The sequence below is a fragment of the Nicotiana sylvestris genome, chromosome 8 (assembly GCF_000393655.2).
Source record: "Nicotiana sylvestris chromosome 8, ASM39365v2, whole genome shotgun sequence".
Taxonomy (NCBI): domain Eukaryota; kingdom Viridiplantae; phylum Streptophyta; class Magnoliopsida; order Solanales; family Solanaceae; genus Nicotiana; species Nicotiana sylvestris.
Genome location: NC_091064.1, coordinates 33,176,056 through 33,190,843, shown reverse-complemented (window position 1 = coordinate 33,190,843; position 14,788 = coordinate 33,176,056).

The following is a 14,788-nucleotide window of genomic DNA, read 5'->3' as shown; positions in this document are numbered from 1 at the left end:
AACATTCTTTAGACCGAATGGCATCATCTTGTAACAGTATACACCCCAAGGCGTAATAAAAGCCGTCTTTTCGGCATCTTCTTCATCCATCCAGATCTAGTGATAACCTGATAAGCAATTTACAAAGGATTGGAGTTCATGCTTGGCACAATTATCGATCAGGATATGTATATTTGGCAGTGGGAAGTCGTCTTTGGGACTTGCTCTGTTTAAATCCCGATAATCAACACATACTCGGACCTTCCCGTCTTTTTTTGGAACTGGCACAATGTTAGCTAACCATGTTGGATACTCAACCACCCTGAGAACCTTGGCTTTGATCTGCTTGGTAACTTCTTCCTTGATTTTCAGACTCATGTTTGGTTTGAATTTTCTGAATTTCTGCTTGACTAGCGGGCACATGGGATTGGTAGGCAACTTGTGAGCTACTATATATGTGCTCAAACTGGTCATATCATCATACGATCATGCGAAGATATCCTCCTATTCCTTTAGAAAATGGATGTACTCTTCCTTTTCTGTTGGTGACAAGTGAATGCTGATGCGGGTTTCTTTGACGGTCTTGACGTCTCCTAGATTTACTGCTTCTGTTTCGTCCAAATTGGATTTAGGTTTGTTCTCAAAATTCTCAACTTCTCTAACAATTTTCTCAGGTATCTCATCTTCTTCCTCTGAGTCACTATTCTCATGTTGCATTGCCCTATTACATGTCACAGTCACTGGTTCATCAGGAAAAGTAATAATAATACTGTAGAAGGGAAAAGTATAAAAATAGTAATGATTAATGATAAAGGATAAATGTGTTTGATTAAAACTGAAAAAATTGTTCAAACAAAGCTTGGCTCGGTAGATCGAGCATTTATTTTGAAACAAAGAAATATTAAAACAAAATTACTGAAAAAATTTAAATGCCTAGAACAGCTATAAATTCTGCCAAGCTACCCAGGGACTCGGCGGGCTCGGGATGGTGTGGCGGTCTAGTTTATGAGAATAGCTCCTTTTGCCACAGTCTGAATGGTGAGGCCTTCTTCCTCCTCCTCCTCAATTATGGCACCGCATTCCATATGCTCATCTTCCAAGAACAAATCCTTTAGTCCAGCTAGTGCTTCCTCTTCTGCAGTTCCCTATATTGTGTCTGCCTGATGAAAAGCTTGTTCCAAACGTGGTACCGGCTGCTCAAGAAGGTAATATGGTCCACGCCATAGAGGCAACCACTCTCTGTACTCTTGCCATGTATACTAGTATCCGAGCCCAAAGGTGGTACCAGGATTTTTCAGTTGTATCGGCTTGGTGATACCCTAGAGGTTCTTTCCCAACCCTTTGTCGGGTTCATATCTAGACCATGCTGGTATGCTTTCTATTTTGTTACTCCACCACTTATCCTTCTCGACGGTGTTGACCCGTTCAATATGATGACAGGTTTTCCCTCCTAGCCTCCTTCTTTGTCTAATGGCTAGAATAGATTGACTAGTGTAGATGGGGTTATTCCCATCTCCATGAATGATTACCTCCTGACGGTTCCATTTAAATTTTATGAATTGATGTAGTGTGAAGGGCACGGCTCCAGCAACATGGATCTATGGGCGGCCCAATAAAGATTATATGAGGCCGGTATATCGAGCACTTGGAATTCAACGTCGAACCAAGTTGGCCCCATCTGCAAGCAAAGGTTGATTTCCCCGATCGTGGCCCTCTAGGACCTATCGAAAGCTTTCATATTCATGATTCTGGTCCGTATTTCATGGAAACCTTTGTCCAACCTTTTCAGGGTATCCAGTGGACAAATATTCAGGCTAGAACCTCCATCAACTAAGACCCTGGCAATGAACTTATCTTTAAATTGCACTGTAATATGCAATGCTCGATTGTGATTCAGACCTTCGGGCAGTAGCTCATCTTTGTGGAAGATAATCTTATGGCTCTCCAGCACTTGACCAACCATATTGGCCATTTCTCCACCAGTGATATTATTGGGTACATAAGCCTCGCTCAGTACTTTCATCAAGGCATTCTTGTGTGCCTATGAATTATGTAATAGTTATAGGATAGATATCTGAGCAGGGACTTTGTTCAGATGGTCAATAACAAAATAATCTTTTGCATGTACTTTCCTCCATAGGTCATCTGGCCCGATCTCAATGACAGGCCGCCTAGTAGTGGCATTCTTACTTGAACCTCCCAGGTGTTCAGGTGTGTAGACTCTTCCAGTTCTAGTCATTCCTTGTACGGCATCAGATTCCTCTATCTTAGTTTTCCTTTTTTGCTGAGACTCGGCGACATAATCCTAGGGTATTGCTTTTGAGTTGAATGGGGGTATGGTTGACACTGTCACAGTAAAAGGTGTGACCACTTCTACTTCAAATGGAGCGGAGGTGGTTGCGGGCAGAGCTACTTCCACCTCGAATGGAACTGATGCAGTTACCTCAATACCAATAGGTGCCTGAGTTTGAACCACGATAGGATTGAGTGTAAATGCAACCTTATAGTCATCGCCTTCTCGGATAAGCCCGATTGACCCCTCAGGGTCCCATTCCTCATTTGTTTCTATAACATGCACACCGTTACCTCTATGATCAGGGAGGGAATTGTTGAGGAAATTAGGCGAGGCTTCCTTTGCTTGTATGACCTTGTTGTCAATGAGTGTTTGGATCTTATCCTTCAGTGTTCAACACTCAACAGTGGTGTGCCCTTTCATACCGGAGTGGTATGCACAGGTTTTGTTCGGATTGACCTATTGGGATGGATTTTCTAGCGCCACAGTGGGAATAGGAGTGACATAACCTGCAGCCTTTAACCTTTTATACAATTGGTCGATGGGCTCAGCAATGGCGGTGTATTGTCTAGGTGGCTTGCGGTCGAAGTTGGGTCTTGGTCTTGGATAATTTTGGCGAGTTGGTGGTGATTGGAAGTGGGATGGTTGGGAATTGTAGGTATGATGGACAATGACTGGTTGGGAATATTTGGGAGATGAAGGTTGATATGTAGGTGGCAATACTTGATATGTGGGTGGAGGTGTTTGATAGGTGGGTTGAGGTGTTTGATATGTGAGTGGAGTTTTTGGGCCCTGGGCCACCATTACTGCCCCAACATCTCTCTTCTTCGATATGCCGCCTGATTGGAGTGTCTTATTCGTGGCTTGCAGTGCCTCAAAATTTGTTACCATCCCGCTCTTGATTCCTTCCTCGATCCTTTCCCTAAGCTTGATGATATTAGAGAATTTGTGATTTTCGATGACCATCAGTCTCTCATAATATTGTGGATCCTATGCTCTGACGAAAAATTTATTCATTTGTTCTTCATCCAAAGCGGGCCTGACCTTGGTGGCTTCCGACCTCTAACGAGTAGCATATTCATGGAAAGTCTCAGTAGGCTTCTTCTTGAGATTCTGAATGTAGAAGATATCAAGTGCCTTTTCTGTGTTGAACCTAAACCGGTCCATGAAATCTGACGCCATGCTTACCCAATTTGACCATTTCTTGGGATTCTGGCTGATATACCAAGACAACGCGTCCCCAGTAAGGCTCATCATGAAGAGCTTCATTCGAATCTTTTCATCCTTTCCAACCCCGACAAGCTTGTCACAGTAGGTCCTTAGGTGAACCCTAGGATCACCTGTACCGTCGAACATTTCAAACTTGGGAGGTTTGTACCCTTCTGGCAATTCCACATCGGGTTGTATGCACAGATCTTCGTAGTTCAAACCTTCTATTCCTTTATCACCTTGAACTCAGCTTGTTAACTTCTTGAGTTCTTCGACCATGTTCTTAATGAGCAGGTCCTTTTCGGAGGATTCTGGTGCATGGGAGATTGGTTGGGTAGAATGTGGTATAGTTTCCACGTATATGGGGTTGCTCTGATGGGTACCAGGGACTTGGGTATAATGATGGTCATTGGTGGAGTTTTGTGGATCGGGAATAAGTATATTTTGGGGAGTGTGATAAGTGGTAGTTGGTGGGTACTAAATTGGTTGATGATGTTGTTGTGGTGGAGTTGGTATTGGCAATGGATTGATATTTTGGGGTGGAGTTGCTTATTAATTTGGTACGGTAGGATTTTGTGGCTGTTGGTTTTGTGTATTCTGAGGAGGTGTCGGGTTTTTGCATTCTGTTGGTGGATATCAGGGACATTGAGGGTGAGTGATAAGTTTGCCAAATTGCGGACCTGCTCAAGTTCTCATTGCAGTTCTAGTATCTTCTATTCTAGTCTAAAAACCAGGTCATTAGGGGTCGGAGTACTGCAGCCGTCGGAAGTCTCTGCTTCTCAACGTTTTCCTTTCGGATTCCACTTAAGTCGTCCATCTTTGATTTTCCTCTGCCTTTTGTGTTGCTTGGAGGAGGAGGAGGAGGTGGAGGGCCTCTAGATCTAGTATGATATGCTGATGAGGCTAGTATGAGCGAACCAACCTAAGGGGATGGGAATAATAATAAAAATAAACAAAAACAAAAAGTAACAAGTTAGCGAGGATTCTGAAATGTTTGCAGTATTTAAACACATATTGCGAAATGTAAACTCGTATCCTAATTTGGGATCCTCGTTATGCCCGAGGTAGGCCTAGTGACAAAAAGATTTAGAGAACTTCAAATGCCAATAAATGTTTCATTTCATAATATAAAAGTAGACGAATCCAAAACAACACTAACATAATAAATAAAACAAGTTGCTACTGGCACTTGGCCTTATTACATTTTAAGAAAAACAAGTAAGTCTAATCTATTTGGTCCCAGAAGGACCTTCCTCAGGTTGAATGTTCTCGTTAATCAAAGCCTCCAGTTTGCGTAGGTTCACTAGTAAGAATGCCTTTTCCAAATGTTCTCCTTCGTTTCCCTTAGTGTTCTGGCAGTCGGTGACTCTCTTCCTCACTTTCCTTCAAATTCTAGCAGGCTGTATTCCAGATATTCCAGTTTCTCACTAGATTTGATGGCACTCTCTTTCCATTCATTGATTTGGTCACTTGATAGGAGATTCCTCCACCAGTCTAGCAAGAGTGAAGGTGTGCTAACCATACCGAATCTGGGGACCTCATGCCTCATTTCCTGCAAAACAAAAGGTTAGACCTTACCCCCCATCGGACTTGACTATTTATACATTTATGATCAGCATATAGGCATTTAGTTCTCCAAATTAATGCACGGAACGTGGCTTCATCCGTTGGGATTATGAAAAACCTGATGGACTTTGGATAAGGCTTATCTTAAAGGATCATTATGTGGATAACATAACTGATCCAACTAGGTTTGACCATGATGCATGGAAAATTTAAATAGAGTAAGGTTTCTATGGGGTTTTAGACTGGTACCCTCAAGCGGACAACTTGAGGGGGAAGGAACAGAACCGTCGACTGCACCGTTGATCGATTGGTTTTACCGCAAATAAGCCTTTCCAAATTTAAGGGTAGTAAATAGGAAGAGCATAACCACTCATTAAAGCGTTGCTATAGGATTTGAGACGCACGAGTGGAATATGATGTGGAGCATGATTTATACAGCAATTAATAACATGTAGGCAAGTAGTTTTATGTAGGAAAAGTAAATACAACATTTAAATGATTGAAAGACAGTTACAAGAAAAAGAAAACAAAGAGACAAGTCAGTTTCAGGGCAATAAAGAAATCATAAATACTTGATAAATAGACAATTAAATTCAAATAAGGGTGCAGGGTATGGGATAAGCATGCTTAGACTAATTTGTAAAAGACAAGTTCGTTATGGTAAGAGCCTAAAAATATCCTTAGTAGAGTCGCCATGCTGTCGCATCCCCTTTTTCCCTCCCCTTTTTGACGGGGGAAGAGGTCCGGGTTTCGACATTCACGGGGTGTAATGACTCATTTCCTTTTGGGATGGGTATTTGAAGAGTCGCCACCTAACGGATTATGGTGCGTTAGGGAACCTAGAGCGATTAACTCTTGGGTTGGTTTACATTACTAGAGATTAGGGTAAGGGCTCGAAGTAACATCGAGAGGAAGGTGTTAGGCACCCCTCTTGATCCACAACTGTGGGTCCCGACCGAACTTAGATTCACAAATTAGTCCATATAAATAGTTGAATCAAATAAATTGCAAGCAAAGCCCGTTGGATAACTCAAGTAACAAGATAAAGGTTTGGACAAGTTGTAAAACAAAGGTTTAAATAAAGAGATGATTTAGGTAAGGATGGGTCCTAGGTTGGTTATCCTATAGGATCACCCTACGCAATGTCCAGTAAACACTCCTCAATGAGGGGCTACACATAATATTATTGCGTAGTCATCATATCCCATGTCTACCTTTCCCATCCCCTTATTGGTCATGCAAAGCGAGTGATTGGTCAATGGTTCCTATTGCGTGCTGCTACCCGTCCCTTCTTAATGGTCCTACAGGGAGTTAGGACCTCTACCTATAGGTAGTTCTAGACATACCCCTAAGGTTTAGAAAGGCGAAAATTCTAAGGCAACAGTCAAAATATTCAGGACTTTCACATAATGGGAGCAATTAAGAGGCTCAGAGTTTCCTCCTCAAACAAACACATAAGCAGCACGGCTCAAACACAGTTAAGGTCTTTTATTAAAAAATGTCCTAAAGCAGGATATCCAAGTGAATATGTAGAAACAAACAACCCCCTTTTTTAGACTCAGAAGTTACACCCTAGTGGTTGCCTAGGGACTCTTTTTAAAAGCCTGTTAGAATCAGAAACGTTAAGTGACAGAGACAGTTTCAGAGAAATGCAATTGTTGAAAACGCCCTTAGGCTTGCCTATATACAGAATAATGGTGTCTATGTTAATGCAGAAATCAAACAGATTTTGAAATAATCTCCTTAAATACCTATAGGCATGATATCTAATGAGGTTGAGACAATTTGAAAGAGCTTGTTTCAAAAAATGCTTAATACTTAATAAGACCAGTTTAAAAATGAACTAGGCGTAATGAAGTTGATTTGTTAGACTAAATTAAATTATCAGACAGTATTGTGAGTAGAGATCCATATAGGCATGATATCTAGGTAGATTACTGATTTTAATCGATTTGCAGCAACATAAAGAAATACTCATTATAACTGAATTGGAATTGAGTCCTATAGGCATGGCATCTATTATTGAACTAATTTAAGACATGATTGTTTGGAACCTATAAACATGGTTTCTAACATGTCAGAATGCAAACCTTCTAGACATGGTTTCTACTTGATGAGCAAACAAACATAAAAGTGAAATCCTATTGACATGATTTCTATTAGGCGAAGCAATCAGATTAAAGAGCAAACCTATGAGCATGTTTTCTATTAAAGCAATCAGATTAAAGAGTGAAACCCTATGAGCATGTTTTCTATTGAGTAAAGCAGACATACTCTAAAAGTAAGATCCTAAGAGCAGGATTTCTACCCGTATTACCCCATAAAGTATACATCTACCCATCCCTTTTACTAAATACCCCAAATATCTGTATACAAATTATTATAGACCAATGAATGAATTACATAAGTAGAAATAGAAAATCAAGAAGCTATTCTATAGGGAGCCTTCAAGTAGGCCCTGGTTTCCCAAAGCCTCCAATGGTCTCATAAGCCTCAGTTCCATAGATAAATAGAGTCTAGGTGCATCAAAGTTCCTTAAGGGTCTCAAGGACCCCGGGCAATGCTTACACCTAGACTTAATAACCAAAGAATTGAACAAGTGTAGTGTGAAAAGGTCGCCTCAGTATGCCAGAGTTCAGAGGGCTCTCAAAAAGATCCCAAGGCAGTACACATACTAGAGGGGGCAGAACTTATTGACTAAGGGTAGAGTGAAAGTGAAGGACACAAGTTTAAAAAGGTTCAATAAAAGACTATTAGAAAATCTGTGTTGAAAGTAATTTAGTAAAGCAACAGAGATTGTTTGGAAAAGAGATTGGAGTAGTAAACAAAGTTCAAAACCCCTTAGGATAGGATCATACACAGCTAGTTCACAGAACCAAGTGAATTCAGTAGTCACACAGGGGTTAAGGGGTTTGAGTCACATAGAACATTTGGCTGCAAACACATAACCCAGCAAAGGTTTTAGGGCTGGTTGAGACAAGCTCAGAAACAGTAACACTGGCATAGTCACAGAACCAGTCATGAAAAACACAAACACATAGAAGGGTGATAGGGATTTGGGGATCCATAGGATATAGAATGGTAAGTACACAACAAGCAAGAGATAAATGGTAAGGCATGCTCATAAATACACATAAGGGGAATGTACTAATCTAAAGGAAGGGGAAGACATAATAACATGCTGATAATGTAACTCTTAACTACAAATTTCACAACAGAACCACAAATAGAAACAAACCAGAAACCAGAGAAACTGAAACAATAGGAGAAGCATGTTGTTATTGGAACTTTAAATTGAAACTAGGACATACCAGTGAAGAGGAGAGTAAGCAAAATGAAAGAACAAGAGAGCACAAATGGTTAGCCTCGGCTTGCATTCAACTAACAGTAGCAGATAGCACAAGAGAGAGAGCAGAGATTGTCACACCTCCTTTTCGTACCCCCGGAAGGGATATAAGAGAGTTTTTCCAATTTAAGTGACAATCGAAACAGGATTATTTATTTAAAAACAGAGTCGCCACTTAGGATAATTTATGGTGTCCCAAGTCACCATTTTAAATCCCAAATCGAGGAATAGATTGACTCTGTTTTACAGTCCCAAAACACAGAAATCTGAGTAAGGAATTCTGTTAACCCGAAAGAAGGTATTAGGCATTTTCGGGTTCCGTGGTTTTAGCACGGTCGCTCAACTGTTATTATTGGCCTATTTACTTGATTTTAAACATCTTTGAGACCTATGTGCATTTTAAAACTCTTTTTTTAAAAAATTTCTTTAATAATCCAATTATTATACAGCTAATTGTTGATTACACGTTTGCGAATCATGTCACGGGAACCGTACCCACAATCCACAACATGTTTATTTTATTAAAAAAGATTAAATTGTGGCTGGGTTACATGAATATACCCCCGAATTTTTAGAAATCAAATGTCATGACCACGTTACGGGAACCGTACCCGTAGCTATGACAATTATTTAATTAACACGCCTAAAGCAAACTACGAGATTCACGCATCCTCAAGACTAATTCAAAGTTTGATAACAAGCTAGATTACTACCAAAGTATTTAGATCGGCACATGCTTTTAAAGCTTCTGAACCATTGGGCCTAAGCAGGAAAATCTTCATTGTCACATAGCTTTATCTATTATGGCCTTGTTCTGTTCTTTTGGTCCAATGGCAACAAATGCCACTTTCAACTAACTAGTAAATGAATATCAATTTTACAGCAAGTAGATCCAAGAGGTAAACGAGTTAATAAAAATTTCACTCAGGTTGAAGCATGGCAAGATTACAAAGGAATCATTTGACTAACTTTATATCATCTTCCCTTCATATAGCAATACTCATGCATTAACCACATAGTGAGAAAATAGACTTGAACTATTACATGAACTCTTCTTATTCAAACCAATTCAGATTTGATGGACATCTATTTATGCATTTTGGCATCACACTACCATCATAGCTAAAGTAAAACAAACAGAACATGATACTCATCAATCTAAACAGCATCTTTGCATCAAATCCTTGAGAAAATGAAACTCATGTACTCAATGTAATTTACCAGGACATCAACATGCAGTTCATATTTGGCCATCACCCTTAACAATCCTATCCCACTAAGCTTTTAAACAAAACAAAATTCTTACAACATTCAATCCTACGTAAACTGGGACAATTACTACATACATTCACAGCTAGATTCTAGCTCGCTAAAAGGGAACATCGAAAACAAAGTAAGGACAACAAGAACAAAATCAAAAAATATAAATCAATCTACATAGTCAATATGACATTTTAGAAAGAAGAGGCAAATGATCCAAAGCTTTATGTTCATGATTAGATAGCCAAAAGATATTCATCCTACATACCTGGACACAACAAACAAAATAAGGGAATAAATCTCTGAATTCAAGAAGGGACCACAGGAAGCAGTAGAACCAGCAACAAAGATGTAGCAGTAATAACCAACACTAGCTTCAGATCAAGTCATTTTCTTGACTTAAAACAACCAGAAATCGAAGGGAGAATTCCCTTTAAACTTTTGTGAAGAAACAGAGAGTGGAAAGGTTGAAGACAAGCACAAATATTTTCAGAAAAGAAATTTTCAGCCGTTTTCTCTTTTTGGAGTCTTAATCTCTGCCCTCTAGAATGATAAAAAGATCTTCTTATAGGGAGACCTTAGGGCAGCATTACCAGGCCTTCCTCTTTTTTAATTATCCCTTTTTACCCCTGGTTTTACTTAGCTATTTTACCCTTTAACCCTTTTAAAAATATCTAAGCTCTTCCTTATCTCTTAACATGTGAGCCTACCCTTATCCTCTAGAAGTTTCGCCCATAATAGAAGTATTCCCCAATCCTCAAATAACCAAAACACCCCTGTATTTACTCCCCAAAATGATTCACTTATGGGTCAAATTGACCCAAGATACAAACCCATATGAACGGGCCCCTTTAACCGGGTTAGAGATGACCACACAGCTAATACAGAAGCCCAATCAACCAAAATGAGCAACAAAATCAAATTTTGACCCAGGCCAACCTATGATCTAATCGAAAGAAAAGGAAGAAGAAGAAAAGAACAAGGCCAAAGATAGAAAATAAGCAATTTGATCCATAAATGAACCAACCAAACCAAAAATACTTAATCAATTTTGAACATTAACTCGAAACCTATGGACTAAATTGGGTAAAACTGACAAAAATAAATAAAAACAAACAGACAAAATAGAGAATAAGAAAACAATATTAACTCTAATGCAATTATCCAGAACAGACTATTAATATGTATTTTTTTTAAAATAGAATTAGGTCAACCAACAATCCAACTAATATGGGAAGAACAGAAATGGACATGCAAGCAAAAAGGGAAATGTATGTACTGTATTTGGCCGGAAACATTTGAACGACTCGACGAACGGTATCATTTGATGAAGTTTTGCTGGTCTTTGGTCTTGCATGGAGTCTGATGGGCTTCAAAATGAATCAAAATTGATGCTAATCGATTATTCTTAGGGAGAACAGTCGATTGGCATGAGTTTCGATCCATTATCAGCCAAAAACCGCTTAAAAACTCTAAAAAGTGGATAAACTAGGGTTTTCAAATTCCTTGGTGTCAGATTTGAAATTGGGACCAATGGGTGAGGATTTTGGGGGAACTCATGACGGATTGTGAAAGATGGGCGGGTGGTGATTGTATGGTGTGAACTTGGGGTCGATCGGAGCCATGCCGCCGCCCGGTGAGTTGATAGGATTTTGGGGCGGCTTATATTAGGGTTTCTCTTTGAGAGAGATGAATGACTGGTGAGTTCTTGGGCGTTGGGGTGGGTTCGGACATATGTGTATTAAAAAGGTGATTAGTTTTGAGCTGTTAGATTATCAAAATCCATCGGCTGTGATGAGTTAGTGCTAAAACGGGGTCGTTTGGGGATGTGGTGGGTCTGGACCAGGTTAATGTATTTGTCACACCTCCTTTTTCCGCGCCCGAGGGGGGCAGGGGGAGTTTTTTCCAATTAAAGGACAATCGAAACGGGATTGGTTTAATTATTTCAGAGTCGCCACTTGGGAGATTTAGGGTGTCCCAAGTCACCAATTTTAATCCCGAATCGAGGAAAATAATGACTCTATATTACAGTCTGCGTACCAGAAATCCGGATAAGGAATTCTGTTAACCCGGGAGAAGGTGTTAGGCATTCCCGAGTTCCGTGGTTCTAGCACGGTCGCTCAACTATTATATTCGGCTTGATTATCTGATTTTATACAAATATGAACTTATGTGCAAATTTTATATTTTAACCGCTTTATTATTTACTGTTATTTTATCAAGAATTGCAACGTCGTGAAAACATATCTCGAACCACGTTACATCAATGCACCCATGGTTGTTGACATATTTCGACTCGGTTGAGATTTGGATTTGGGTCACATAAATGTGCACCCGAATTAAGGAGAATAAATTATTAAGACGTGCCTAAAGCAACTAGCGTATTGTTGTTTTGGGTAAGGCCGAAAAATTCGCTAAATGGCCTGTCCCGAATTCTAAGTGTTGTAATGTATATACAGTTAGAGGGCCCCGCAGCTGAGTCTATTTTATTTGACGAGGCTCGTCTCGTTCTACTTTTAAAAGGAATTCGCGACGTCATGGATATGCCTCTCGGATCACGTCACAATCAATGTACCCGTGATTAGAAATACATTTCGAATCCGTCGAGATTTGGATTTGGGTCACATAAATGTGCACCCGAGTTTAAGAAGGTAAGGTTTATTAAAGCGTGTCCTAAAGAGACTAACGTGTTGTTATTTTAGGAGGGTTGTGAGATTTGCTAAGCAACCCGTCCTGGAAACTAAATGCTTCAATAATATACATTTAACGAGGGCCCCGCACCTGTGCGTTTTGTTTATTTTCATCGAGGCTCGTCTCGTCCTTATTTTAAAAGGATATCCTATAGCAACTACGTTTCTTGTGGTGTTTGTCTCTACTAATTGAAAACAGTAAATAGTCCTAGTTAACTACATGTTTGCGAATTGTTTGTAGCAACATTCAGAAAAAGCTTAAAAATCAGAAATGAGGCTGCATGTGCAATCAGCCGAACAAATAATCATGGGCCCAAATCCAGCCCATGCGTGATAGGCCAGACCTGGGCCACTGCTTGTTCGATGCGGGCCTGCCTGGTCTGTTTTGACCTGGGCTCGACCTTCATGAGGTTGAGGCCCTGAATTTGTGCTCTTTATCTTAAAACATGATTTTAAGGGTTATACATGGCAATTTATTAGAAAGGAAAGAACTTATTTACAGTGTACGGATTTCATGCTTGGACTATACCACAGGCTCATACTACACCATTGAGCTAAGTAGGAGATACTACCTACTGCCGTGGGCATACTCTCATCATCAACCTATATGCACCTTCTAGCATTCAACTACCATGCATTGACATTTATAGGCATGAAGACTGTCTCTAGTACCCAGAACAAAATGTAAAAGCTATTACACATTACATGAATATTTAATGTAACAATCTATGTGTAAGAGTCATCCTTCAAGATCTTTCATTTGTATTCATGCTCATTTTTTCAATTACATTTCTTGACAGTGCATTGGTTGTGTACCTGGTATAGAGGACAAAGAAGAAAGGGATGATCAGCTGGGCAGTATGCAGTAAACACAGCAACAGCAGATACACAGCAACAAAAATCAACCAACAATGATAAAGCTCCCGATTAGTCGAGCAACAAACAACAATCCCAGAAACAGAGTAATGAACCAGCAGAAACAGCAGAGTATTCAATGTAAACACCCCAGCAGTTCAACAATCACAAGCAGCTCAAACAGGCAACCAACAGCAATTGGCCAAGACAGCTAAACCAACATAAACTCTTATGTAATTTTCAGACAGTGTTTGGTTACAATCTATTTGGAAACTAACTTATGTTTTCCAGCTTTCTTTAAACTCAGTAAACCTTTCTTCAGACTAAAAGCTTCAGCTTTAAGACTAAAAATTCTTCCTTTTTCTGAAGACTAAAAGTCCAGCCCCTTTTAAGTTCTCAAATGGCCTATTTATAGGCCAAATGAACCAGTGCAGCTGAGCTGCCTCCCCTGCCAATTGGCAGAATACCCATACCCTTTAAGCCCATGCCTAAGCATCTTTGGTGCCAGCCATTGGTTCCCCACGCCTGGTTTTGTTTAATCAAGAGTGATGGGCTCATTTTATTATTCATTTTAAGCCTCATAGCCTTGTGTCTTGTTCCCCATTAGTATTAGTTTAATCTTAATTAGTACCCTACTTGTCAGCTTCATTTAAACTAACCTTTTCTGCCCTTTTCAAACCCCAGACTACCCCTGTCAACCTTGATTATTACTGCCCCACCTATTGCAGCATCAGGGCACTTTGGGCTTTGAACATTCGATTTCAGAACTGCCCCAGCCTGGCTTTTCAATTGTTTACAACGTAGTTACAAACTAACATTCATAGGTAATGCCCAACATTCAAATCACAATACAGGCCCATTCAGAATATTCGAACATTCAGTCGTAGGAGATTAATCGACGACATTTATCGAGTCGACTATACTAATTATAACAGGTAATAACTAGTCGCTCATATAAACAATACGTTCAGGGACCTAAATGGTATCAGACAACTTTTGTTAAATTACTGGGCCTATATGAATTAATTCATTTGACGACTAATCTAACTGACGATCATGTTTATCACAGAGTGTATTCAAAACACAAATAGAAGACAATCGACCAAATAAAAGGCCTTTAACAGAGATGGAAGAAATCCGAATGAAAAATAACAACATAACAAATAAACACAACGGAACATGCTGACAACTTAATTAGAACTAAAACAAAAGAAAGGAAAACTTACCAAAAAAGGTTTGAAATCAAAAATGACCCAAATTCTGATTCAACTTCGACCTCTTGAGGCCGAACAAACTTTAATCAGGGTGTTCTCACATGAGAACACCTTGATTAAGGTCTATTAGACCTCAAACCTTTGTCAAGACCGGCCGGATTCCCCAGGTGCATGTGTTCTAAGGTCTGGATTTCCAGATCTGATTTTTAGGGAGTTGTGGGTAGATTCGGACCAAACCAAGCTTGGTTTGGTCACGAGGAAGGTCAGGGGGGTGTCTGGTATGAAGATGGGGTAACTTGGCATAGATCCGGGTTCGACTCAAATCTTCAAATGAAGATTCGAGACGAACGAAAGTGATTCGAGGCAAATGGATAGT